The sequence below is a fragment of the Bacillus rossius genome, chromosome 7 (assembly GCF_032445375.1).
Source record: "Bacillus rossius redtenbacheri isolate Brsri chromosome 7, Brsri_v3, whole genome shotgun sequence".
NCBI classification, from domain to species: domain Eukaryota; kingdom Metazoa; phylum Arthropoda; class Insecta; order Phasmatodea; family Bacillidae; genus Bacillus; species Bacillus rossius.
In genome coordinates this window covers 16,413,301-16,440,862 of record NC_086335.1, presented here as the reverse complement: position 1 = coordinate 16,440,862, position 27,562 = coordinate 16,413,301, and positions in this window count along the sequence as shown.

Here is a 27,562-nt window from a genome sequence, read left to right as displayed (position 1 = left end):
GGGGCTTTCCACCTCGCTTTAATTCGTGGGTGGCAGATACAGACGTCGAGAAATCCACAAAAATTTAGTAATTTGTCTGTGTATTTTTTTTGTACTTGTAGTTGTAGTAGTGTAGTACTTATGTAATAAAAGTTTATTTTGTGAAAGAACTTGCGGTGGTTTAATTTTCTCAAACCTGTCACTTTAGTGGTACTTTAGTGGTACTTTTTTAAAATATTAAAGTTGTTTTTTATCGGCCAGGGATCGAACCAAGGACCTTAGTCGATCTAATCAATCATTATATTTATTGTCAATTTATTTAATGAATTTTGAACTTTTTCCCGAATCTCTAGCATTAAAATTACGAATTTCCAATATGGTGGTCTTGATGTCTGGTAGGGTGATGGTAGTAGAGGATTTAAAGTCTCTTTAAGAATGTTGAACATGGTTTATTGGAATTATTTTTTTTAACATAAAATTAAACATTATTGAATCGATTGGGTATCGAACCGAGGACAGGAGCGGATTGAATCAATATGTAAATTAATGAGTGATTTATTTAATGAATTTTGGAACTTTTCCCGAATTTCTAGCATAAAAATTACGGATTTTCAAGATGGCGCCCACATTTCAAGATGGCAGGTGTCACAGTAATAATAAATTATTACTGCACTCTAGTGGGTAAGAATTAAACTAACATGGCGTCGGCGCTCTCTAGCCGTCGATACAATGATGATGGCTTCCAGCAATGAAGACAAGATGGTGGATATGACGTCATACTAGATGATGTTATATATGCTTTGAAAAAAAAAGTGGTGGGGGTCAGTCTGCCTGCGTCCACTGTGAGGGAAGGATCTGTCGCCATTTTTATTTTTTTGTCCTCGTTTGGTTCGGACCGAGGACTCCGAACTCCGTGTCGTAAATGTATGTTTTTATAAATATTTTATTAAAATTTTATTAAGTGAATTATTTTATAATTTAAAAAAAAAATTCATAAAAATTGGATAATAAATAAAAAAGTGAAAAATGGCGACCGTAACGAAAATTGCAACGGTGACGTCATCATTCAATATGGCGGAAAACACATCGCCGGAATGTTCGAGAACACAATGACGTCATCCAAAATCGCGGATCCGAGATGGCTGCCATGATCTACTTGTCCCGTTACGCTGTGTCCCGTTACGCTCGTCCAAGATGGCCGCCGTGACGCCAGAGATGGACGTGACGTCAGAGATGTGGCTCGGCACCCGGCACCACCGCCTGGCGCCTGATATCGGAGGAACATTCATATACTACTATCACACCCAGAACTCAGGCGCAGGAATTCCATTATATATATATATATATATATATATATATATATATATATACTGTTTCAATTAAATCGTAAAAAACATAAACTCCAAATATAACTTTTAAGGAAATTACTAATGTTAAACAAAATGTACATTATTGTAAAATTTGTCAAATATTCTAGTGATAAATTCTGCTACTACCAATCCATTTATGAGATTCCTAAATTGTTGCATAGAAAACAAAACGCTAACCAAAGAAGTAAAAATAGTAATCATATAAATTAAAAAGATTGGTTGGCCTAAGAATAGCATGTAAAATGAAATTGCACAATAAAGTTAAGTTACTTATATTTTCCTTACAATAAATTCATTAATACATATTTAGGTGTCTGCGCCTGACAAAACAGTCTAAAAGAAAATACATCCCATGTCCTCAAAATATTACGCCACGCAAAAAGGGCAAACGTCTGTGTTTAAAATATAATTTAAAGCAGACAAACTTCTTAACTTTGGAGTTGATACTTCCACGCTTTACAGCTGACCATTAAAATGAAAACGCACGAAAGTTAAACATCACCAATATCAGCCAGATGGTAGGGCCTCCCTTAAAATAAGGTTACTAGAATTGCAAAATTAAGGCCAACCAACTCTTTGCATAACTAAAACTGGGTTAGGTTAAATTTATGCGGTATTCAATAGTCTGCAACTTAAAAGCATCTACGTAAAATTGTTAAACAAAACCAAAAACAGTATAACAAGCCTACAAGAAATATTTTATTCAATTTGGAGATTTATGCGGTCAGAATACAAATAAGTCAGATATTTATGAAAATCTTCTGGGATGTTTTACTTCATCAGCAGATCTAAAAGTCTGCAAAAAGCCAATAACTATATAAGGATACCATAAACTTAATAGTGTCAGCCAAGCTGGCTCTACCACAATTATCGGCTTCTTGCACACTATGGTCGGGAAAAAAATGCTACTCGTTCAGTTCTCGTCGAAACGACACTTGCAGCGCCTTGTTTTTTTCACGGCCTACACTGTAGCTGTACCACAACGAGGCACGGCCCTCGACCTATCAATTCCCAGAGCTGCTCGTGGTGCTGCAAGAGTCCAGCACAGCATTTTCGATTAATGGCTCCAAAATAAAAGTTATAAATTTATACTTATTCCACTCAAATAGCACCACTCAATGCTCACTCAAGAGCAAATTAAAGCTCAAATCACGCAAATCGGTCTATTACTGATGGAGTAAGAGCTCTGAATGACTTATATTCGACGCTCCCCACCTACGCTCTTTACGTCATCACTGCAACTGTTAACCGGGTGAGTCATACATAACGACGACGAGTGATGGATGCTCTACTAAGATGTGTTTACTTAAACTCTGTAGCTTTCATAGTTTATGACTTTTAAGCGATGTTGAATCCATAGCCGAAGTGACACTCAACCCGAGATTAAATACATTCATAATCCTGTCCGAAATTCATATAAAAAATATGTGAGCGAGTCTCCTAATACTCGCCAGGGATGTGTATGATCCAACGTTTGTAACGAGCAAATTCATGATGATGTTACACATTTAATTGTTTAAAATAAAATGGACTTTACCAAATATTTAATAGTTACATACTTCCAGTACCGATTTTTTTTTACATATAAGCTGTTACTTCAGAACACACATACATTCCGAACCGTCACTAAAACAGCGTGTGTTAATAGCGTAAAACAAGTTTGCAATTTGTTACACTGGAAAATTGAGCAGATAAATGAACAATAAAATTTGTAAAATAGGTTCACGAGTTAGCATTTGCCAAAACTCAGTGCCATCACGGATTCATTTGTATAATGTAAGACGCATTACTATGTGTAAGGAAATCTGTTGTAAGATACCGATAACGTTTCAAATATATGTCCGTATACGTTAGTTTATAGTTCCACCATGCGTAAGTTGGGATATTGAAGTATGAAAAAAAAATTAGTTGTCTGTAAAGTCGGTTTACGGACGATAGTTTAACGTGACAACATTAATCCAAAACATTTATGATATGATTGCATACTTTTATGAATAAAATTGAATCATTTTTATTGAATTATCACAATTTTTATGGATTCAAAGATGGAGTGAAATGAAATCTATAATTTAATTGATAAATTTACTTTTATTTGCACTCATTAATTCAAATATGTTTATTACTTTAACGAAGAGATTATTATTTTAACTATAACTTTTATACATGTTTTCTTATTTAACTTCTTTCAATCTGTGTTATTCTGTTAAGGATAGGAGGATGATAGGAAATGTAGGAAACGAATGGGAGTGTTTCAAGTAGTGCCTCGAAAAAGTCAAATCGATGGTTGTTCCAATTGAGTGGAAGAGAGATAGATGCGGCGCAAGAGTACAATGAGCGTAACGGGACAAAACGTAACGGGACAAAACGTAACGGGACAAAGTACGTTACGGGACACTTTTTCGTGCGTGCAGCCGGCGTTCATCGATTTATTAGACGTTGTCACGTCAAAAAAATTCACTTCTTCCACCAACCCCATTACCCGTGCACCAGAGTGTTTCACACAAAAGTAGCCCCTACCGCGAGAGACACGTGCACCATTTTCGCGCCCCACGACTGTTGCGGTCCATTTTCCAGAGGAAGCGAGTTCCCTCCCGCGCCGTGACGCCGCGGGTTTGAATAAATAAATGAATCTCATCATCATGCAATCGTGATGGTGAATTTCGTTCAACACTTCCATCTCCATTACGAAGTGGGGGAGGGGTCGGAGGGGTGTGGCGTGGCGTGTCGACCGGAACCGCGCGAAACTGGCGCAAGTACATACATCCCCAGCTGCCGCGCATCAGGTTCCCCCAGCTGTAGCTGCATTTACAACCCCGACTCTATGCTCCACGGGCTTGCTTACGCAGCGCTTTTTAAGTGAACATGTTTAGATAGCCGTTTATGTGGTTGTCAGGTTAATATTGTGTACAGCTCGAATGATCGCAACGTTTTTCTTAAACAAGGATATTATTTTTGTCACAAAAACAAAATAATGTTCTAAAATTACAATTTTTTGTAGAATTAAAAGAATAATTTGGAAATTTTACAGTATAATAATTGTGGGGGGGGGGGGGGGGAATTCAAAGAAAATGCGGCATTGATAAAAAAGGTGTTTTTATTATTTCAGTAACCTGATATTCTCAGGAACTGCAACAGTGGTACGTTAAATATTAAACCCGGCTTTGGTTTGAAAGATGTGCGGACAGTGTTTTGCAATGTCACACGAATGGGTTCACGTCACAAGATGGTCGCTACTAGGAGGTAGGCTACACTCTCTCTCACGGTAGCAACCCGCTTGCAATTTTAACTATGTATTTGCCATCTATATGCATTGGGCGAAACTTCTTGAGTCGATTAACCATGGTATGAGCACTTACAGAATATTTGTATAAATCCACATACTGTTTTTGTAATACAATTGTTTCTTTTTTTACTGTAAATATGACTCAGATTTACAAAAACAAATATTTTTGTAATTTTACAAACATTTGTATTATAACAAAATATAATTATTCAATTTTAATATATTTTTCTGTTTACCACGCCATTTCTTATAGAATATTTCCTTTCACTTACACAAAACAAATCATTTTAGACTCTTCATGATATTTCTCTGATGAACGAATCGCTTTCGGATATTTTTTTAGCAATGGTTCGTTGACGAAAAATTACAAGCAAGTTAAAGATATGTCGTTATGAAGAACGATCAAAACTTGTTTAGTTTCATTGAGAAATAACTCCTGTCAACATGTAACAAGTTTCTGAGTTAAAGATTATTTCAATGCGAGGTTATGGTTCCCGTGTGACAAATATATGATTTACTAAAATTTTTTTGCAGTGTCTTTTTTATAACTTCATTTCAAACATTTAAAATATACTTACAAATAAATATAAATATTAATAATTAAATGAAATTCTGACTAAATATTTTTTATGGTTTTTTATATTCAATTTAAGATTTTAAAAATAACTTAAATTACTTTCATTTGCACAAGTTTACAAAATTTAAAAATTACCTCTTTGTCTCTGAATCACTCAGCTAAAAAATAATTAAGAGCTTTTAATTTGTTGTGTTGTAAGCATAGTCTTTCTTTCTAAAAATTCAAACTATTAGAATCAATGTTAATATTTAGAATTTACTGTTTCATAATATAGATATCTATTATTTTATTTATTTTTATTACCAATGGTGAAATGTGTAGTTAGTCATAATTTTGCCAATTTGCCTTCTTTAATTTATATGACATTGCTCTATGTTAAAACTTAAATTACGCCTCAGTTAATATTTAAAACTCAACTGAAAATGTGAAACAAATAAGTTTAATAGAATAAAATTACTTGCTGCATTTCCCCATATAGCATGGATTAACATCTATGATAAATTGTAATCAATAGAATAACCTGATTTCTTCGTCATTAATAAACATTAGGTTGTAAAAGACTGAATAAATATACAAAATTTCTTTAGTTATAAACGAATACGGCAATAAATATAGTCATATCTTAGGAGGCGAACTTAAAAACTGTAGGTCATAAGCTAAGCGTATGTTGTTAACCAAACTTGTTATCACGAATTTACTCTGTGTTAGTTCGTGAAAATACGTGAGGTTATGTTAATAGGAAAGCCGATTACAAGAAATGTGGGATGATATTTCTTAGAAGAAGTATTATTTAATAAAAGTGTGTGTGTGTTAGGGGGGGGGGGGAGTTGGTGCAAGTGGTTAATATAATTTATTTACAAAAGTGATATTTGATACCTTAAGTTTTTCTTTTTTATTAATATGAAATTTGACCGCGAGGACGAACATACATTTAACATATTATAAATCTTATTTGATGAAGAATACATTTAATTATATGCATATTAAAACATTTCTTTACTACATAAATTTATATATGACACTGAATATTTGCCTAGTGTTTCATAAAACATTGTCTAATTTTAGAAGCATAAGAGTTTGGTTTATATATTTTAGGATGATCTGAGTAGGAGAGTTAGTTCTTTCTCGCTCTACAGGGACTGTTAACTGTGGTCGAATCAATAATGATTCACTCCAAATTGCGGCATTTTTAGTAATTTAGTGATCCCGAATCGAAGGTGCTGATGAGAAAGAGGTTCTTAGAGGTTCAAGGTTTTAAGTGTAAAGCTGAATCCGGTTTTACCACTTCATGCCATCTCCCAACAAACTCCATCGCGCCGCTAACGTAGGGCCTTTATGTCAATAATATTAAGGACGATAAATTGCTTTGCTTTAATTTCGATAAAAAAAATGCATGGCATCACATTTCGTTAACCATAATTTAAGTTTAATCACAATTTACGTAAGTTTAAATAACGCATGTTTTACATTATGGTATTCTTACATTTAATATAATATTGCTATAAAACATTTTGTTCTGTTATATAATTTTTACCAATAATTGAAAACAAGGCGTATTATTGTCTCTTAAGAGATTGTAAACGATTAAAAAATCAGCGAAGCAGAGTTAACGAAAATAAGATTACAAATTATTGAAGTTCAATCAGAAATAGTCTTTGAAATATTTTGGAGTGTTATTGAAAAAGTGGTTTGTATAGAAATTTACTGCGCCCACCAATTGAGATACCAAAGATGAGTAATGCGGTATTTGTTGTGAGCCATTAGAAAGTGTTAATGCTCAGTTATCTGTTGAGAAAATTTGACCACAGAATATACAATAATTTTCGAGAATTTAAAAATGAAATAAATTTGTAATTTATTAATATTTTAACTATTTATGTCTTACCTAGCCAGCCGTATTTTAAATCTTTCGAGTATAATATTTTTTTTAACTCTTTATGAAATTTCTTCAAAAATATCTAAAATACAGTTTTTATATATTATCTAAAGAATATTTGATTTCAGAATATTGCTGAGTAAAAAACCCATATGTATTTTTACAATTAACCTGAAAATAGTATCCATATATTTAATTATTTGAGGTAGCATCGCAAGTTACTGGATATAAGTCAATTTTATTACCAAAAAAAAGGAAAAATTAGACACAATCCTGTCAATATCATACATAAAAATTAATACATTGTGAACGAATATTGTCAGGGGCGGGATGTTAGCCATCACTGTGGGTTCCCAAACTTACCTTTTTACGATATTGGGAGGTGGAAAGCTTAGTTCTTAGGCATTTTTCTGGGTGACTCAACAAGAAATACCAAATGTAAATTTCGTAGGAATTAAACCAATTCACTTTTTGTAAAAAAAATTAATTTGAATAAATCAGTGACATATTTAAATAATAAGAAAGGTCTAATTTACGCCCTTCCCAGCGACAGGAAAATGCAGTGCACGACCACTCAGCTCAGATGTCCCCAGGGAGCAAGGGGGAATTTATCATGTTATCATTAAATACATAGGTTCCAACAGGTATTTTAACTATCAGAGATTTGATACTCATTTTCCCACTGCTTTAAAAATTTAACAAAAACATTAATTCCTTATATTTTTTCGTTTTTTTTAATAAAAGCCAAAACTGCATTACTTATATATTAATAATTTGGTTTTTGTCAATTTCAGATGCCTGTGTCAACCATAGGATTTTTTTAAATTGAAAATTCACTTTATATTATTTAATGACTTGATGTAAGTTTTTGGACATACGCCATTGCTAAGAACTTTTTCTGTTGAAGAAAACTAATAAATAAAATAAATAAAAATACACAAGAAAGACAAAAAATACACAAAATTAAGCAAACAATTGCTGTTGTCAACAAGAATATAAACACCACAAAATATTCCGAAACAGAAATATGGTCAACAAACAAAGAAAAAACAAAGAAAAAAGTACTAAGTGAACAAAAAAACACACAAATGATGACAACACAAAAATATTGAAACCAAAATAATTCAGCACAACAGTTGAAACGAGACAAAAACACGACAAAACGAAAAGACAAAAAAAATACAATAGTTTTACCAAAACAGAAACAAGCGAAGTTTCGGGAACTGCTATCTATTATTTAATATTATTTTTTCATCAGGCAAAAAACTTTTTCTTTCATAAAGATGTTACATGCTGAAGCTTCACTTAAAATATATCTACGTGTTGCAATGCTGATTAATTAAAATAAATATTTTAAAATACCATTGCAAAAACTATAAATACGTACGATAATCCAGTAAAAAAAAGCTAGTATAGCATGATCTTGGCCCGAAAGTGCTGGAAGAAAGTCCTTTAACTGTATTGTATTACCGGTTATTCTAAGCGTTTCAATAATTTACATGAGTTCGCAATGCAACCAACATAAATATTTTTTGTTGTGTTTGCAGAGTTGGAGTAGAACCAGTTCTGCGTGTGTCCGAACTGACAGGGCGGCAGGGCGGTAGAGGTAGGCAGTTAGATCGTTGTTCCGCGATGCTGGCGGCGGAGGTGAACACGTAATAAACAGCACCAGTCCTCGTTATTTTGCACGATCAAGCGTGGCGAGAATGCTAATTAGCGCTGGGACAGGCGGGAACCGCTAACCCCTCCCTTCCTCCCCTCCCCCCTGGCACAGTGGGCTGTCTGTCCGCCTCTGCAGTCTCTAAATCTGCACTGTACACTCCCGTCAACGCGCGCCAGGGTGTAAACCGGCCTACTGACGCAGCTGTCACCGGGTCTCCTGTCCGCCACTACTCACGTTCCGAGCTGGTCCTGTGGGAGGGGCAATAGGAACAATTTATCCCTTCCCCCTAACTCTTCCTAAATAAAAAAAAAAAACTTTTCTACTCCAGGCTGCATCTGACATTTGAAGCTAGTTTATTTTTCTTTCATTAACATATTTTATTTCGCATGTTTTCGTGTGACTTACTGTAAGAAATTTAATTAATAATTTAATAGTATTAAATTCAGATAAAACATTGGTGTTTATAATTATATGCCATCATAAATTAGTTAAAAATCTTCACAGAAAGCTATTATAATTATTTGTAAAAACATTTGGTCACTCCATTTAACTGGGACGTATCCACTTTCCATACCACTCAAATCTCTCCAGTCATCTTCCCTCCTTGAACCTCAAAGTGGTGTTCTCTTCTTCTTAGGTTTTAATAAATGCACATATAATTTTTGTGGATTTATTTATCTAGAATTCAGTATATATCTAATTATACAGCATACCAGTGCAAATGATTGCATTGGTAAGCTCCATACCTATACGTAGGTTAACTTATATAATATATATATATTTTAATTATTCTAGACATTCAATAGCTTTCATTTATATGAATAGCACTCCCGGGTTTTTATTATCAATGTATTACTTGATAACTAATATTAATTCGTTTTATAAATATATATGTGTGTGTTTGTGAATGTGTATGTATGTGTTTTTATCACAAAAAAAAATCCAAAGCGAATGTTCCTTTATGCAAACAAATACCTGTGGTCATAAATTTACTAGAAATACCAACATGTGGCCATACGTTTTATTATTTTAAAGCTTAAAGGATGCAAATATTAAAGTATTATTCTAAAAAAGTTTCGGTAGTTATAGGAAAGAAACAGGAAACCGGAAATTTTTGTAGTATGAAATGTTATGTGTAAGAAATAAATTTTGTTATTGTAGTGTGAAATGACAAAGTGGAACAATAATATTTGTCTTAATGGAGCCCTAGTGTAATTACCAACAAACATTTGTGTGATTTAACTAGGTAAAGGTACTAGATGAAATAACAAATAGCGTTTTCCCAATGATATTAAGAAACTTTTTCTTTTGACTTAAAAAAAAACATACTCCACCGCTGATTGAAAAATTATTTATTTTCAATAAATTTCCATACTTTTTCAAACAATAAACTGTAGCTACCTCAGCATTGATTAAGTCTTGTAATAAAATATATATTTTTACCTAAATTTCAATATTCTAGCCATTACCATGGTGTGATATCAGGAAATTTTTTATATGGTTTTTCGTTTCATGGTCCATAACCCCAAAACCATGGTCAACTCAAAAATTTTATGTATATAACCATTCTTTGGACAGGAAAACTGCCGCAATTTTTCCAAAATCACTTCCAAACTGATACATAAAATCACATTGTGGAAAATCTCGGTCCAATACGTTAATGGGCAATATACGACCAAAGGGGTAGAAACGGGAAAGTTTTTTTTTGACAAACAGAAAAATCGCTATAACTCCCATAATATGGAAAATACCACATTCGTTTCAAAGTATTTTAACTCGTAGGAGTAATACCAAAATCTTTTGTCTGAATAAGTTTTTGATACGACCAGCCACGACTACAAGTGGTTGAAAAAAACCGGATTGAAGTACTAAAACATCATAACTCCCTTCGTAGACACAACATCTAATTCTTACAAATTGTGCATTAATCATATACATTTTATCTAAAACTTTCGTGTTAAAAATATTTTTTATATGACGAACCATTGGTGCAAGGTGTTGAAAAAAATGAAGGGTAGAATTAAATAAAGAATTAATAACTATCTAAGTAGTAACACTATCAAATCCGTTAAAATTGTGTTAAATCATATAGTTTTAACCTAAAACTTTCGTCTAAAATATTTTTTTAATACATAAAATTACTGCGAGGGGTTGAAAAATCCTGGGTATGAAAAATTAAAATAAATAAATATTCTCTACCATGCAGTCTATCAAATTATTTTTTTTTGTTTTTCTTTAACTTTTTAAATATTATTAAAAACTTTTACCTAAAGTAAATTTTATATCAAAAACAATACTTTAAGGGGTTGAAATAAAAAGGGTAAAAAGAAAAATATCATTACTTTTTAATACATATAATCAAATAATTTATACATTTTTGTATAACTCCTAAACTTTATTAAAACCCTTTGGCTAAACAAGTTTTTATGAAACTAACTATTACTGTAAAACAGGGGTTAATATTAAAAAAATAATATAATAAAAATTTCTTACTATAAAATTCAATGGAACTTATTTATACACATCTTAATATTACCATAAACATTTGTTAAAATATTATACTACCACGTATTATTGCAAGAATGAAAATATAGTTTTAAGAAGTCAAACATAATTGCATAACTATCATTGTAGGTTTAAAATTAAATTTGTTCAGACATTCAATGCTTGATGCATTCAGTTAAAATCATTCTACCTATTTTTACTGCATGGAATATGAGAAGATGTAAAATCGACTTTCTATAAATATTTGCGAATATAGGATGTTACGTGGCCTACATTAAATTCCGGAAATGTTCCAGGTATTCAAAAAAGTTTCAAAAATTTTCCAGCAGAAATAAGTAATTCGAAACCTACCTACGCCTCTAAGCTGTGCCGAAAGGGAATTTTTTAATAGTTGTGTTGAAAGTCTAACTATTACAACCAGTTAGGTACTGAGCAAGTTTGCAACATGAAATCTCTTAAAATACACTTTTTACACAAGTATTATCACTGATATTTAAATAAAACTGACATTTACATATAACTGATATTTTCATATAACTGATATATTACTAGCATCCGTTTAATTGCTACTATGATTAATGAATAATTATGTAGCGTAAGAAAAATGTGCACGTTTCAAAGGAAGGTCCACATGAAAATTTCTTCAGTTAATTTAGTTTTTCCTCGTGATATTAAATCAAAATTGGCTTTTTATGAGATTTGTAAGAGAAAATAACAATTAAAGACCTTTAAACCACTGTTTTACCTGTTTCCAATATAAGTTTTTAAAAACATATAAATGTTTAGAAATTTTTAATGTAGATTAAAAACATAGTTTCTGTTAAGAAAAGTTATAATTTCAAACCTTAATTTCCACATGGTTATATTTTTCTATACATCCTTAAAAAACTGTTTTTAAACTCACTTCTTATATTTGTGTTCTATAGCAAGTAAATAAGTTAAAATAGGTCTAAGAGTGTTTGCATCACTTTCCAGTAGACTCAATAGAAAATTAACATTCGGAAATCGCTCTTCTTCGATCTTATCCAAGTTTGAAACTGCTACTTATTAAATACAAATAAAATTTTATGCAATTAGTCAAACATTCCTGAATTATTATGAATGCACTTGTTTGATAACTAAATGTTTTAATTGGATTGATTAAAAAATTAATATTAATGCTAATTTAATACACTATATTTTAGTAGTTGCAGCATCAAATCAGACACATAAAAATAAATAAGTCTGAGCCATTAACCATAAAGTATTGCATAAGCCTGACATCTCAGGCTTAGCCCAGACAACAAATTTTGTGATATTGTTTACAAAGCAAAAAAGAAAAGCTTTTTTGGGTAAAAATTTAAGTTTCCTGGGATAATCCACCAAAAAATGTTGTATACCATGTATCTTACACTGCATAAAAAACAAACAGGTTTGACACCTGAAGTAGGCGAAGTAAGTGAAGCAAGTGATTCGACCTCTGCATATCCTTAGCTTAGTTAAAAAAAAACGATATTATTATTCAGTCTAGAAGCTAAACTATTAAAATGTCCATACATCATTAGGAAGTTAGTATGTACTGTAATTGGTACAAATAGAATTGTCTATTGTCAAAAAATTGGTTGTCTGTAAAGTCGATTTACGGACGATAGTTTAACGTGACAACGTCATAACAAAACATTGATGAAATGATTGCATACATTTATTAATAAAATTGAATCATTTTTATTTTAATAATAAAAGAATAAAAACTTGAAATTATACTAGTAATCAGATATTTAAAATGCAAGAATAATTAACCTTTATTGCCGAAATTGTTGTTGTAATAAGCAATGAAAACCACATTAACTTTTCACTTCACTTTATAAAGAGTTTACGAAACAGTTCACGTCTAGATGACTTGTAATTAATTATAAAAACTAATGTTTAGCTATAAAGTTTAAATATAATTATGAACAAGTTTTCATATAAATGAACTGTAATCAAATATCTATCATAAATTATATGAATCACCATTATTCTTTAGTCAATTGTAACATAACCTATTATTACTGCACTCACCGTGCCTGGTTCCCGCGATAGCGGATAGATATTGCGTTTCATTCAGTTCGCGTCCGTCACCGTAGATAGCAGCACGGTAGAGGAATAATATTAATAATTTTTTATAACACGATTTAATATCATATACGCATGCCAAATACACCAAACTAATTTATAATGTGTTACAATATTTTTTAAATATTGTGCAAAAGATCCCGGGTGTAATTTGAATTGAAAAGTCAAATCGATGGTTGTTCCAATTGAGTGGATGAAAGATGCCACGCATGCGTACTATGAGCATGAAGAGAGATGTCATGCATGCGTACTATGAGCATGAAGAGAGATGTCATGCATGCGTACAATGAGCAAACAGGACACATCCGCAGTGCGTTACGGGACACTTTTTCGTGCGTGCAGCCGGCGTTCATCGATTTATTAGACGTTGTCACGTCAAAAACGATTCCACGTGTGAGTTTAAATGTGGGAAAGGGGAGAGATACACCACTATAAATTTAAAAACTTTTATAGTATAAAGATACATTTTGCCTTAAATATTTGTTCATGAAAATAAAAGGTTTTGACAAAAATTATTTTTTCAAGGAAAGTGTAAATAATGATTTGTCTCCTTACAGCATTCAAGTGTTTATCTTGAATGTATTCAAAATTATATTCGTCTTAACATAGTAATTTTAAAATTAAGTAAAACAATTTTTTTACATGCTTTCGACTCCTATTTAAATTTAAATTTATTAATTAAATGAAAATTAAATATTACTTATGTTTAGGTTTTTAATTTCAATAATATTTGTCCTTTTTTAGAAAAAAATGTCTATTTGGTCAGCATTGATAAAATTTTCATTAAGGTATTTTTATGGGTTTTAAATGAGTATTTTTACCTCTAATTGTTTATATATACAGGTAAAATATTAATCATACCAGCAAAAACATTACACAATAATTACATGGAACGATTTCGGGTACTGCAAGAGTCGGTGTCAAATCCGGGCCACTGTGACACTGCAGCGCGACACAGCGATGGTAATTAGCAGTTATCAATCAAGGCGAGGACAGCATTGGTAAAGTAGGGTAGAGGGTTTGTATGGGCCCCGGGTGGGGAGGGGGGAGGTGAAGATCTGTCACCCCGTCGACACGAGGCCTACGCGATTTGCTGGGGAGCATGATATAGGAAGGGCAGAAAAGGAGAGGGGGGTTTGTTGGCTGGCAGATCGTGAATCAGGGAGAGTGATTAGGACAGGCAACACGCATGTTCGGCCCTGCATGGCCTGCCCGACCCCCGCGGCGGTGTATTGATTATGTTTTCATAGCGGCCCAGCAGCGCGCTGCTCCCCCTGCTAACAACCAGAGCTCGCCCACCGCGGCGCAGCTTGCGGGCGCCACGGGGGACACACGAGGGGGTGACTGAGTGGCGTCCGACCGCGGGTTCATTAACTGCCCGCTGCAATCCGTCACTGTCCGTCCGCGCGGCGGTCATTGCAATATCCATCGCCTTCTCGGCCAACACCCCGGCCAGGAGGCAGCTTCTAGACAAGAGGGTGGGAATATATGGATATATCATCTAAAATGAGTAATTTTTATTTAACTTCAACATCCAATAATACAATTTTCCACCATTTATTCAAAGCTACTAGTTCTCTTTGAAACCTCAAAAATAAAAAATAAAGTGAGACACATCTCTCTTGGCGTAGTCACATTAAAGGATGGAATAGAGGACTATGTGTTCAAAAAACAGCGATAACATTCAACTGCGTTTGCGCTCATTAATCTCTGCGCAAATACTATTAAAAATATAAAAATTCCGAGCTTGTCTGATTTTCGGAGAGCAAGCTTACATATCTGCTTAATTTTCTTACCAGTTTAAATAGTTCAGAGATGGTATTGGCTGGATTACAATCTGCCATCGCTCTGCTAGAGCTCAAGATGGCAGTCGCGTCTATTAAAGTATTATAACCAGCCCTTATATTAAATTACGATAATACTTTTATAATCTCTTACCGAAAATATTCTTACAAGTGGGGAACACAGGTCCGGACTTAAGAGCGCAAATGAATAATTATTTTTTTAATTATTAGCACGTCCCCCTTATGCCAGAACCACGAATGTGCAATAATCACTTTTTTTGATATGTTCATAGGTAGAAAGTATTTTTAAATATCTATGTTTTGTCATAAACACGAATGTTGTATCTCTATTCCTGTAGCAATAATGGCAAGTTCTTTTTACACGAAAGTGGAATATTTGCATTTTTTGTTATGCCAAAGTAGTGAATGTGTTACATTCGTGAAATTATCTTGAAATATAAAATTATCCTTTAGCTAAATCACGAATGTGGCACATTCGCGATTTTGGCATTTCGAAGGAAATGCAATATGTAAACATACCCCTCATAATAAGTTTTCGGAAGAAGACGAGAACCGTATCCGAAAGCATATTTTGTGTTATCCTTGTGTTGAATCCCATTACTGCAGACAGAAGAGCACAAAAAAGCATTTAGATTCCAGTTTGAATATTTCCATAATGCACCCTGAATTCCAGGCAGAATGCAGAGATAATAAGTTACCTTCTATGTCCCTTGCTAAGTATAGAGCAATTTTTAATGAGTATAATTTGTTTTTTTTTTTCCCCAAAGAAAGACCAATGCCAAAATGCCTGGCTTATGATTCACTTACAGAAGGAGATAAGCAAAAGGAAACAGAAGAGCATGATAGACATAAAAGCAAAGCAGAAATGGCCCGCCAAGAACGCAACACAGACAAATTAGCTGCAAAAGATTATCAACATATTTAGGCCTTTAACTTTGATTAGGAGGCTGTTTTAAATGCCTCCAAAGGACTGTGTGGGCAAATATTTTACTTACGAAAGTTAGCAGTGTATAACCTTAAATTTTACAACTTGGAAAATCAAGACGGAACATGTTATTTTTTGAATGAACTTGAAGGCAAGCGAGGAGTTATTGAAATAACAAGTTACGTTTATGATTTGATTATATAATGAGTCAACAGAACATCAAAGAAGTTCAAATGATGTCGGATAGTTGTGGTGGACAGCAAAAGAATGTAATTTTTATATCAATGTGCATGACACTTTGTCAGACTCATCCAGGGCTCAAAACCATTGATCATAAATTCTTCGAAACAGGACATACTGAAATGGAGTGTGATTCAATACATTCGAAGATAGAAAAGAATTCCAAGAATTTTCCTGTTTTTGTTCCTGAAGGGTGGGCGCAGATAATTCGAACAAACAGGAATAATCCTCGCCCACTTGTAGTAAGAACAATGTTGCACGACGATTTTCTTGACTTTAAAACAGACTCAAAAAGAGTTCCGAAAATTCCCACCAGATCCATATGTTGGCTACATTACTAGAAAGAGTAACCTCAATCACTCTTCTTTAAAACTGATTTCAACGAACCTTTTCAGGCAATACAAATATAGAGGACAGCAGGACGGCCCTCAAAAACAAAAGGAGTCACAAAGGCACACAACGAGACATTCTCAATCTCTGCGCCCAAGTACAAAGATCTATGTACAATGTGTGACAAGTTGATAATTCCAAGAGAACATTATGCATATTACCGAGCATAGAAAACTAGTGAAGGTGTACGTGATGCACTTCCAGAACCAGACAATGATGAGCCTGATGAAGAGTTGATGTGATTTACTACCGGCACTAAATGTTGTGTTTTTTTCATTTTCAGTTTGTAATGTTAAGTAGTATTGAAATTTATATTTCATAATTTTCTAGAACTCTATGGTTTTTCTTTTTTAGATTGTATTGTTAAGTTTTACTGAAATGATTTTTTTAGAGTGCTTTGAAGAATATCGACAGAATTTATACCTGAACCCATTGTTTTCCATTCTAAATTTATTTTATTTCAAGTGTTTTCATACTGTGTGCTGAATAAACACTTTTAAACAGCTGATTATGATAACCAACCAATAAAGTTAATGAATATGTATATTTATGTTTAAAATTAAAATTGTGTCTTTTAATTGGATTTTATATGCCAAAAGCACGAATGTGTCATACTTAATTTTTAAAAATTTTAAATGTCAGGGTAGAGGACATTATTAACATTCAACGAAATACTTATTCAATTTGTTTAGTTTTTCACTGTATCACGTGAATAAACACATTACATCAGATTTATATTTCCTCATTTTAAAGTGGGTTTAAAGTTTCAAATCTAAATATCTCAAAACTTGTAAAAAGCATATTCGTGGTTCTGGCATATGGGGGACGTTAATATAATCACAAATAATTAAATTACAATTTAAATGTCATTACACAAATTAATCACAAATTCTAATGTCCACTTTATACTCTCCCCATAGAGCAGTGTTGGACAATGGCTTTATAAACTGTTAGTCTCTTACCATACACCTCGGTACCAACACATAGATTCACACTGCTCACTCATTCCCCATGCTGCAACACCATCTCATGATTCTCTCAACCTCAGTGATCCGATCTTCGCACACGAGGACTGTCGATGACGAAGGATATCGCTCGCCAAGTGGTCACAAACCGTCTTCACTTCACTGCACTTGCAGTTCATCCTCCTTATTTATAAACCTTTTAACACCAATCTGGAAAGGTCCCGTTGCCCTTTGAAGTGCTGCATGAACAGAATCCCAGACTTAATGCTCGAGACTGCATGAACAGTGGGTTATAGTTAAGCAACTTCACAAAGACTGAGCTATGGTAACGGGCCGAAACCTCAAGGTAGGTAGAGAGGCAATTCTGCTAATCTGATATCCGGGTAGAGATAGTAGAGATATAAGCGCTACCTGCCACGCGCCCCTCTCGCAGGTTCGTTTTCCGGCTGGCTGGTCAACCTTGTTGCCAGAATCTTCGTAAGACTGTCCCCTCCTTAAACATGTTCGTCCTGAAGAAGGTAACAACTCTTCTGACATATTATCTCAATCGGTTTAAATTTAAAACTGACATAGGTCCCCTATTTTGTATCTGAATTCGTTTAACCATATAATTTAGTTGTTTCAACACTTCATACAGGCCTTCCTAGACCACTTGAAGTTTATGGAACCTGCCTTTCTTTCGTTGTAGCTGAATAGACACACCAAATCATCTTTCTGAAATCCGATCGAGTTAGCTGTTATATTGCACCATGCCTTGATCTAGTTCGTCTCTAATTGAAGGCTTGTACAGGCCTCATAATGTATGGGTGTCATTAGCTTTTCTCGATAATTGGCATAGTCTGTGTGCTAGTTGGCTCTTGGTGAGGATGGTAGAACTTGATGTCACAGGATAGCCTCAACTTCTGTCCAAACACAATACATGCAAGAGTGCCATCAGAAATAATTGGATGTGTTAATCCCAATCTTGTTGGTGGTCAGTCACAAACTTGGAAACATGCATGTCTATGGTTATGTTGAATGTTTCCACCATGCCATCAGACAGAGGATGTAATACTACTTTAATTCTTGATTTGTTTATTCCCAGAAACCTAAACACCTGGAATATAGTCGATACAAAAATTCTTCCTTGGTTGGCGCGCAGCTCCATTAGTACCCTGAAACTGCAGATGAGTTTGTTGACCAGTGCATCAGATAAAGTGGCGGATACCTGGTTAGGAAAAGCCTTAGCCTCTAGTCACTCACTGATATAACACTCACCAGAATATAACAGTTAACAACTTTAGTATTTCGAAATGGCTAACCTCTCAAATGAGACTCCAACATTGTAGGAAATCTATTTCCACGACTACATTAAAATAGCTCTTTTGTACCTGAACATGAGTCATTTTGTTTACACTAAAATTTTACATCCCGATGGCACTTCAACCAGTAGTAGTGTTAATAAATCTTGCCTAGATTTTTATTTACACAGAAATGGCCACATGAGGTCTCATCATGCATTTATTTTAGCATTTCTAGTACTATTTCTGCAGGAGGAGTAGCTGCATAGTAATCACTTTCCTATTTGGATTCTCCCATTCCCTCTTCAATAACTCCTCAACCACTCTTAAAGGAATCCCATTGTCACACAATAAGCTTTCACAACCCTTTAGTCACTGGATATCTCATGCCATGATGGGAAACCTGTACCTCTATATAATCATTAAATTAATGGGCCCTAGGTTCGAATATTTTCGCTGTGCCACGTTTCTGCTGGTATGGTCCCATGTATCCTTGCTGTTAATGATAGTTATACATTGTATGCCATCAGTACCTTTAATATTTTCTCCCCTTTTACAATATTGGCAGTCTAAATTACATGGCCAATGAAAGAGGAAGTCAATATTGCTGTGAGTTCAGGCTTCCCTGAGTTTGCATTGGCCATCATACTTCTATATCTGCTCAATCCATATAGCGAGTTACCTCACTGGGTTTCTGATTTGCAACAGAAACTTAAGTGCAGAAGTGGAAAGTGCATACAAGCAAGTTCTTTTCTTGTGATTCAATAGTAGCGTTCAGACTCAGATAAAGCTTTAGTACTTGATGACTCACTTGTTTCCATCCTTAACCTGGGAAATTTAGCACCCAGCCCATCTCATCTTGCATATGTGTAAAGGATATAGTCGCTATACTGTTGGGGTAAGCGATTATGGGGCTAGGACAAAGTGCCTCTTTAAGGTACTGAAGGGCAGAATCATACCTGAAGCCTGCAATAACTATTTTGTTTCCTCAGTCAGCTGATGCAGTGGTCTGGCAATAGCAGCGATCCAGGCACAAAGCACTTATAGTTGGTACAATTTCCTAAGAAACTCCTTACTTCATGTTTATTTTTTAGGGAGGCACCAATTTTTCCCCTAAACACTGGCTTTATAATTTAATAGAAATCTGGAATTTTTTATTTTATTTACACAGTTTGCAATTAAAATTTATTTGGTTTCTGTACTTTAAGTAGTGTGAAATCTGTTGCGACTATACCGGTATGTATCATAACTAGAGCAAGCGGATTCATTTGTTTCCTGTCTGCCATGCGGCACTGTCGTTGCTGAGAACCTTCAGCTTTTGTGAGCAAGTAAGCGATCGCAAGGAGATACAAACTACGAGGCCTGCCGAGAGGATGACCTTCCGATCATCAGGGCAGAACTTAACTGCCATCTGAAAAACTTCAACAGTGCGAGGGAATATTTCCCAGGAAATATTTTTTTTTTGCAAGTAAGGCCGTTGATACGAGATATGGTTGCCAGTAATCGGGCAAGCTAAAGTTTACGAAATTTACATTGTGTTATGCGAATGCTTCAGTTTGGTTGTTGGGGCATTTATGCAAAAGATGCTTAAAGTTTAAATTTACGCTTAAATTGAATTTAATCTAATCTGCATTAAAACTATATTTTCTCGTACAAACTTTTGGTGATCATTTAGTGCTCGCTCTTTTAGGCCCCGACTGAATCTGTTCAGTGTAAAAGCTGCAAAGGCAATTTGACGGCTAACTTCTTTGTTTTCTGACCTGCCCACAGGTGTTTGGCAGTTTAGTGTTGTTTAGGACTTTGATTTTTTATACACTTCACCACTACTTAGCTCATTCTACGAACATTTAATTGACAATGTCATGCATATTAGTGCTTTCTTGTTATACCGAGACCCCAGACTTAAGTAGTAATGTAATTTCGACATTAAATCAAAATAAGGTGGGTTTTAGTGGGAATATTTTGTTTAGTGTACTTTTTTTTATGTCACAACTGTCCTAAGGAGGACCACACTGTACATGTTGCGATATAAGGTGCTCTGGTAAATTGTTCACTGAGGCGTATGATAGTTTGCTGCGAACTGTGCCATATATTTTTCTTTCTTCCAAAGTCTGATTTACCTGCTATACAATTACTGATTTTCGTCTTGGCAACTAAGTAATGCTACAAGAATAATTTGGACATTTGTGAGACAGTAGAAGTCGACAGCCCACATTTCTGATATATACATTTTCTCTCTTTCAGTTTGTAAACTATTTTCGCAAAACACATAATGTTTTGTAGTTTATATGACACCGGAAAATAGCATATTTTTTAATATTTATATCCATGAACATTCAACTATATTCATATTTATATAAATTTCGCCATATGGATTACACAAATAATTTATTTTTTAATACCATTTATAGGATTTGTAATTTAACTAATGGCAATAATATTTCTTATTTTACTTAGAATTTTTTTAGTAGCTTACACAGAGTAATCTTGTTATGTGAATATTATGCTATTTATTTTACCATGTCAATATTTTTATCACTTTTTAATGATTTGTGATGAATCACATATAATAGTTTTGATGTTCTTAAAGCAGTGTCTATCCTAAACAAAGTCACAATAAATGTTCTGTTAAAAGATATAGTAAACAACATAGACAATTGAAATTTGTGTTTTTTTTTTTTGCTTACGGTATTTCAGTTTCAGCTATGCTTAATTTGATGTTGATCCACAGGCATCACCTGAACCTTTTTAATCCAACATGAGGTGAAGCCTCATTAGATAAAGCCACTCCTTGACAGAATGTATCTTCTCAGGGTATGTTCATAATCTATCCTGTGATACAATATGACCTGGAAGTGTTACGTTATATTGGAATAAGAATCACACTTAGGTCCAAACTTGAATTGTGCATGGCGAAGCCTATTAAAACAAGCTTTGAAATATTGTAGATGCTTCCTTACATTATTTACATTACAATAATGTAATTAAGGTTTACTGAGCATGTTTTATATGTCAAGCCATGCAACTCAAGTTCCACCAGTCTTTCAGATGTCGCAGTAGCATTATATGATCTAAATGGTAGCCCAGTGAACTGGAAGAATCCAATTCCTGTTGAGAAAGCATTCTTCTTACTTGTCCTTTGGATGATGCTACACTTGCCAGTAACCACTCTTTAATTCCATTGTCGAGATCCACCTGATGTCAGTGTGTCCCAAGTGTCATATATATATATATAAAAGGAAGTAGCTGTCCTTTTTATTGATGCTATTCAGCTTTTGCTAATCTACACAAAACCTTAGTTTGCCAAACTTCTTTGCTACCAGAATAGCTAGCGATGCTCAGGGACTCGCTGATGGCTCTATTACTTCATCATTTTTCATATATGTAATAATTTTTTATGCCTCCTCTTGACTTGCTAAAGGCAGCCTTTTAGTGCCTTTCATGTTGATTTTTGATTGACTATGTTTATGCGATGGCCGACTAATTTATTTCTCCCATAGTTGGTATTCCCCTAGTTGTTTTGTAGAATAACAGTAACTTATTCTACTTATTGTAGGGAAATGTTCTTCTGAGATTAATTTAAAGTGCTCTAGTACAGGGCTCATTAATGGTAGAGTGAGTTAATGAAGTGGAGAAACTTCATACTGGTCTACCTAAAGTATTAGGACACACCTATATTTTCCTTCATCCTTTTTAAAAACCAATTTTTTTGAGTCGAGGTTGGCAACCCCTACTGGAACGACTTCACCAACCTTAGCAATGCTTCAAGAAACATAGTTTTGCACACATTGTAGTAATTAATAACTGGTTTACTTATGCAGCTCATGTAGCTACTAGAATTTTCCTTTGTCCTGGCTCTTATTATCTGTATCGTTTCGCTCAAATTGAAGCTTTCAGTAACTACAACTTGCATTTAAGTTACTTACAATTGATTGGGAGTAAACACCTTTTCCCTTTAATTCGTAATATTTTTCCTTTCGTGTCGGAATAAAAACATATTGATTCATGATACTTATTCTTAAAATTATCTTATCAGTAATGTTGGCAACAGAAAAGTCAGTGATAATGCCCGTATTCAGATTCTTAACTCTATGTCTGGTTGTTCATGGATGGTTGATGTATCTCCAGTGGCTGTATTGTCTGTATGGTAGTGGTATCGTTCTTAGTGGTTTGCTACTATCATATTATCTAAGCGAACTATGGATTCCCCTGTTTCAATGGTAAGTAGACCCGAACTTGAGAGATCACATCTCTTAACTAGGTTGCGGCTGCTGAATATGTAAAAGGCGCTGACGATGAAGCTCCGGTGGAGATGCTATCGTGGTGACCGCCGACGGAAGAATCTCTCGCTCTTCCAGGTGACATGTGGTTAAGTACGAGCGAGAGGCCCGGAGTCTTAGGGAGTGGGAGAAATGGCATCTGATTGGCTAGAATAAGCCCGGTGGAGTACTTGCTCCGCACTCAAAAAAAAAAAAAATATGAAGAGGGCTAATTGCCTAACTTAAAGGAGCCTCAGAGGTGCAAAGCAGAGTGCTCTGTTGGGGAACACAGGAACTGACTCTGTGTTGGTACGCAAGAGTCCTGTGGAGGCGGGGAGGGGGGAAACTAGCGAAAGCTTGTACCCTATGGAGCCCACTGGTGCGAGTTCTGTCGGGGAGGAAAGGAACTTAGATTCAGTAGGGTCGCGGCCGCCAGAGCGCTCACTCCGACGCCTAAAAGAAAGTAATTTAGTTCGCAGTGCCACCCGGAGATGGCGCAAGCTGTCCGTTCGCCGGCCTGGGGTCGGTTATAGAGACCGGGTGGTAGTTTATCCAGATAGAAGTATCTGGAATGGATAGAGGGGAAAAAGGAAGGGGGGGGGGGTGAAATTCTGTGTAGTGGGAAAGGCTGCCTACAGGACTCCCGAGGAGTTTCGGGACCGACCATAACCTGTGCCGGCGAACCTGACCAAAGTTGCTTCGGCCAACTGTAGCTTGAGCTACGGGTGTGCCTAAGAGAGCTGATGGAAGCTAAGGTAGTGTGTGGCAGGACGTGCACGGGGCACTGAAGGGGCGCGAAATTTCACTCGTGTATGTGCAGAGGAGCGAGGAGACATCAGGCGCCTGCTTAATCAGGACCTGAGTAATGTGGGAGCCTATGGATGAAACGGCTAGAGACAAAATTAAGTAGGAGAGTACAATCCTGGGATAAAATTTTTATAGGCTGTAACAGGCTAAATAAAAAAATACTTAAAATATTTATTTAAATTATGCAAAGTCTTGTGCCGTCTCAGTGCTACATTCAGGCACAAATGTACGATTTACTGAATTTTACGAAATTTTTTAATTTTTTAATTTTATCTTCCATATGATGTCCCACTGCTATTTTCCTCGTCGAGATTTGTTCAGTCGAGTGTACCGACATGTTAGTTTGTTTAGCAGTCTAGTGCTCCCAATGCTGTTCCCAGCGATAAAGGCTGAGGTTTTCTGGAGACATGCTGGGACAGCGATCGTCTCGTCTGGACCCCGCTAGGCGTCATGCGTCGAGATGTTCTCCCTAGATGGTAGCATGACTAGATAAGCTGTTCTCTGCTTCCAAAAATGCTAACTCCTATTCTTGGAGTTGTGCTGAAGTTAGCTGTCCCTCTCACGAAATGGTGTTCCGATCATCAGCCCAACAACACGTATCGTCGTGTCGGACTAGCCTGTTCCCAGGCCGGGTCAGTCACCGGTCGTAACACCCCCCCCCCTTTTTCTTCTGGTCCCCGGAGGTCATAACCCATCAGCCGCGCCAACGTCCGGGATGAAGGCCACAGCCCCTCGCGTCCCAGAAGGCCACCGTCCTGCATCCTCACGACATCTCGCGGGAATTTCACCAACTACCGGGCATGCTCCCTCGCCTCTCCGCCAGAGGATAGCATAGTCCCCTCCTATCCAAGGCAGGCCTTAAGGATCCACTTGCATCCAAGTCAAGAGGTCGTTAAGGGCTTGTATTTCTGTGCGCACTCGCCAGGACGCGCTAGAGTGCGGCTACTCCAATCGGAACCTTTCGGGATCCCTTCAGGTTTTCCGAAGCCCCTCCCCTGGACAGGCGACCAAAGGCAGTTTTAATTAGGCGAGCCAGCAACTTTTTTGACGATTCGGCGGGCAGCATGCGAGAAGGGCGCATCTCTCCTCGCAACACGAGACGACGCGCTTCTGAAAAGTCGTGAACGGCTTTCTCTAAAGCATGTAGTCGGTTATCGACAAGGCCATGTGTTTAGCACTACATTTTTTTTTTGCCCAAAATAGTTTAGTATTTGAAATGTTTTTTTTTTGTTTTAACATATAATTCTTCTTGGCTACCGCGAACTTCCGCGTCGCATGTCACCTGGCCATCACCAGGGACCGACCTGATCTACTTCACCCCGCAGCTTAGACAGGGCTCAAGAATTAGGGCGAAAATTTCCGCTCCAAATTCAACTCCCAAATGCGCAGTTAATGGGTTAGTTCACTGAAATTCTTCGCATCCTGCAATCGGAGAATTTCTCAAGAGTTCCAGCTTTCAATGTCTTTTCCCCTGAGTGGAAAAACCACGAAATAATTTATAATTCTAAACATCCAGTTTCAGGATTCTTTTTAATTTTTTTTAATGAGTAAATGCGATTGTTTATAATTTGTTTTATGAGGAGCCTGCGCGCTTAATATTCAATGGCCTGTAAAGTTAAGGGACCAAATGACCTAAGATTCAGTCAAGTATAACCATTGTTACTTATGTATAATAACTCACCCCGGGGCCTCCCCATTTAGTTTTTTGTTTAACAATATTTAATGTATTAAGTATAGCAAATAAGGTCAACAATTTCTTGGTATTTTGTTTCGGCTGTAATGCCATGGGTCATCTTCAGTTGGATAATGTTTGTAAAGACAAAAACAACAGCAACAAAATCATTAATTAAGATTTAGTAAATGCCTATACAAACCAAACCAGATATTATTATTTTCTTACCCTGTGATAACGATCCACATAACATCCCCAAGTTTTAAGGAGGTTAATCATAAATTTTGTTGTGCGTGTGCTGTGCGCCTATGGGTAATGTTTTTAGTACTGTTTTCTGCCTGGAGCTTCCACGGCCAATCTATATTTGTTCTTTAGACGAAATGTCACTTTTAGCACATACGTACGTTACAAGTTGGTAGCAGAGCATGGTTTCTTACAAGTTGGTAGCATAGAGCATGGTTCTGCAAAAAGTTGGAAGTTAATAGTAGTTAACGTGGCTTGGTTTATATGCATACCCAAATTTTATAAGCATAAATAAATACACAAAAATTTTAATTTTCAATTTAAAATTAAAATTAAAAAACTATTTAAACATTTAATTAAAGGTTATTAGGATTTATTTAGATTCTCATTGTATGAATCATTGTAAGTCCTAAAACTGCCACCCCCTTCTTTATTCTTTAATTCATTTAAGTTAAAATTCTGTTTTCCCTTTGACCAACATCCGCATATTTTTCTCCACGTGGCCCAAGGCGGGCACCCGGCCTCTACACCCAACTGATGGTCTTATCTCTAGGACGTGCCTACCCGGTGCAACCATTACCCTCCCCCCTCCGCACCTTATCACTCATGGCGCGCGTAGTCGCGTCGGGTGTAGTTCAGCGCTTTGGGCGACCTTCACAGGACGACTGTACTCCCTTAGCGGCCTGCTGGGCACGCAACTAGACGAACGTCGTTCGTTCCCCAAGCCAAGCAGTAATAATTAGTTTGAATGTAGTGATTAGCTGTGAACGAGCGTTCTTGCAAAATAGACCAAATCTGATAGTTTTGGCCACATAATCAACGCAGTAAAATATACAATTTGTATATCGTATATGTGTAGTGCACCAAATTAATATTTATTATAATTACCTTCGGTTGCACTCGGTTACGTACGGGTTTCTAACTGAAATGTACCAAAAATAGTAATATTTATTCTCTTGCGCTTTGTTGAGGATCGAGTAGTCTTGGGTGGGTGTGTGGAAAAGGGACAGAGAGGCAAAGGGATTGAAAATCTTATACTCGACGAGGAAGAGTAGGAGGCGCGGAAAAGTACCATAATGGAAAACTACCATAATGGTCGTTTTCCCCTTGGCATTTTCGAAACAAGGGGGAAAAGTACCATATTGGAAAACTACCATAAGTTAAAAGGACGAGGGGGAAAACTGTCATATTTTCGTATACACTCCATGGAATGAGTACCACGGCTTTGCTATCAGAGTAGTGTATAGAATACGTCACGAGGTAGCGCTGGCAACACCAGCAGTTTATTTGGTTCACTTAAAAGTCTACAAATAGCACTTCTGACGGCGAGTTTAAGTAACCCGACGTGTAAAATAAATATGGTAGTTTTCCATTATGGCATTTTTTCCCCCCTGTTCCGCGGAGGCCGAGGGGAATTCTGCCATTATGGTAGTTTTCCATCATGACATTTTTCCCCTTGCTTCAAAGGTGGCCAGGGGGAAAACTCCCATTATGGTAGTTTTCCATTATGGTACTTTTCCCCTGCTCCCGTGGATGGCAAGGGGAAAACTACGATAAGGGAAAAGTACCATAAAGGATAACTAAAAAATTTCTTATTAACTACAGTATTCATCTGTTAATTCAATATAT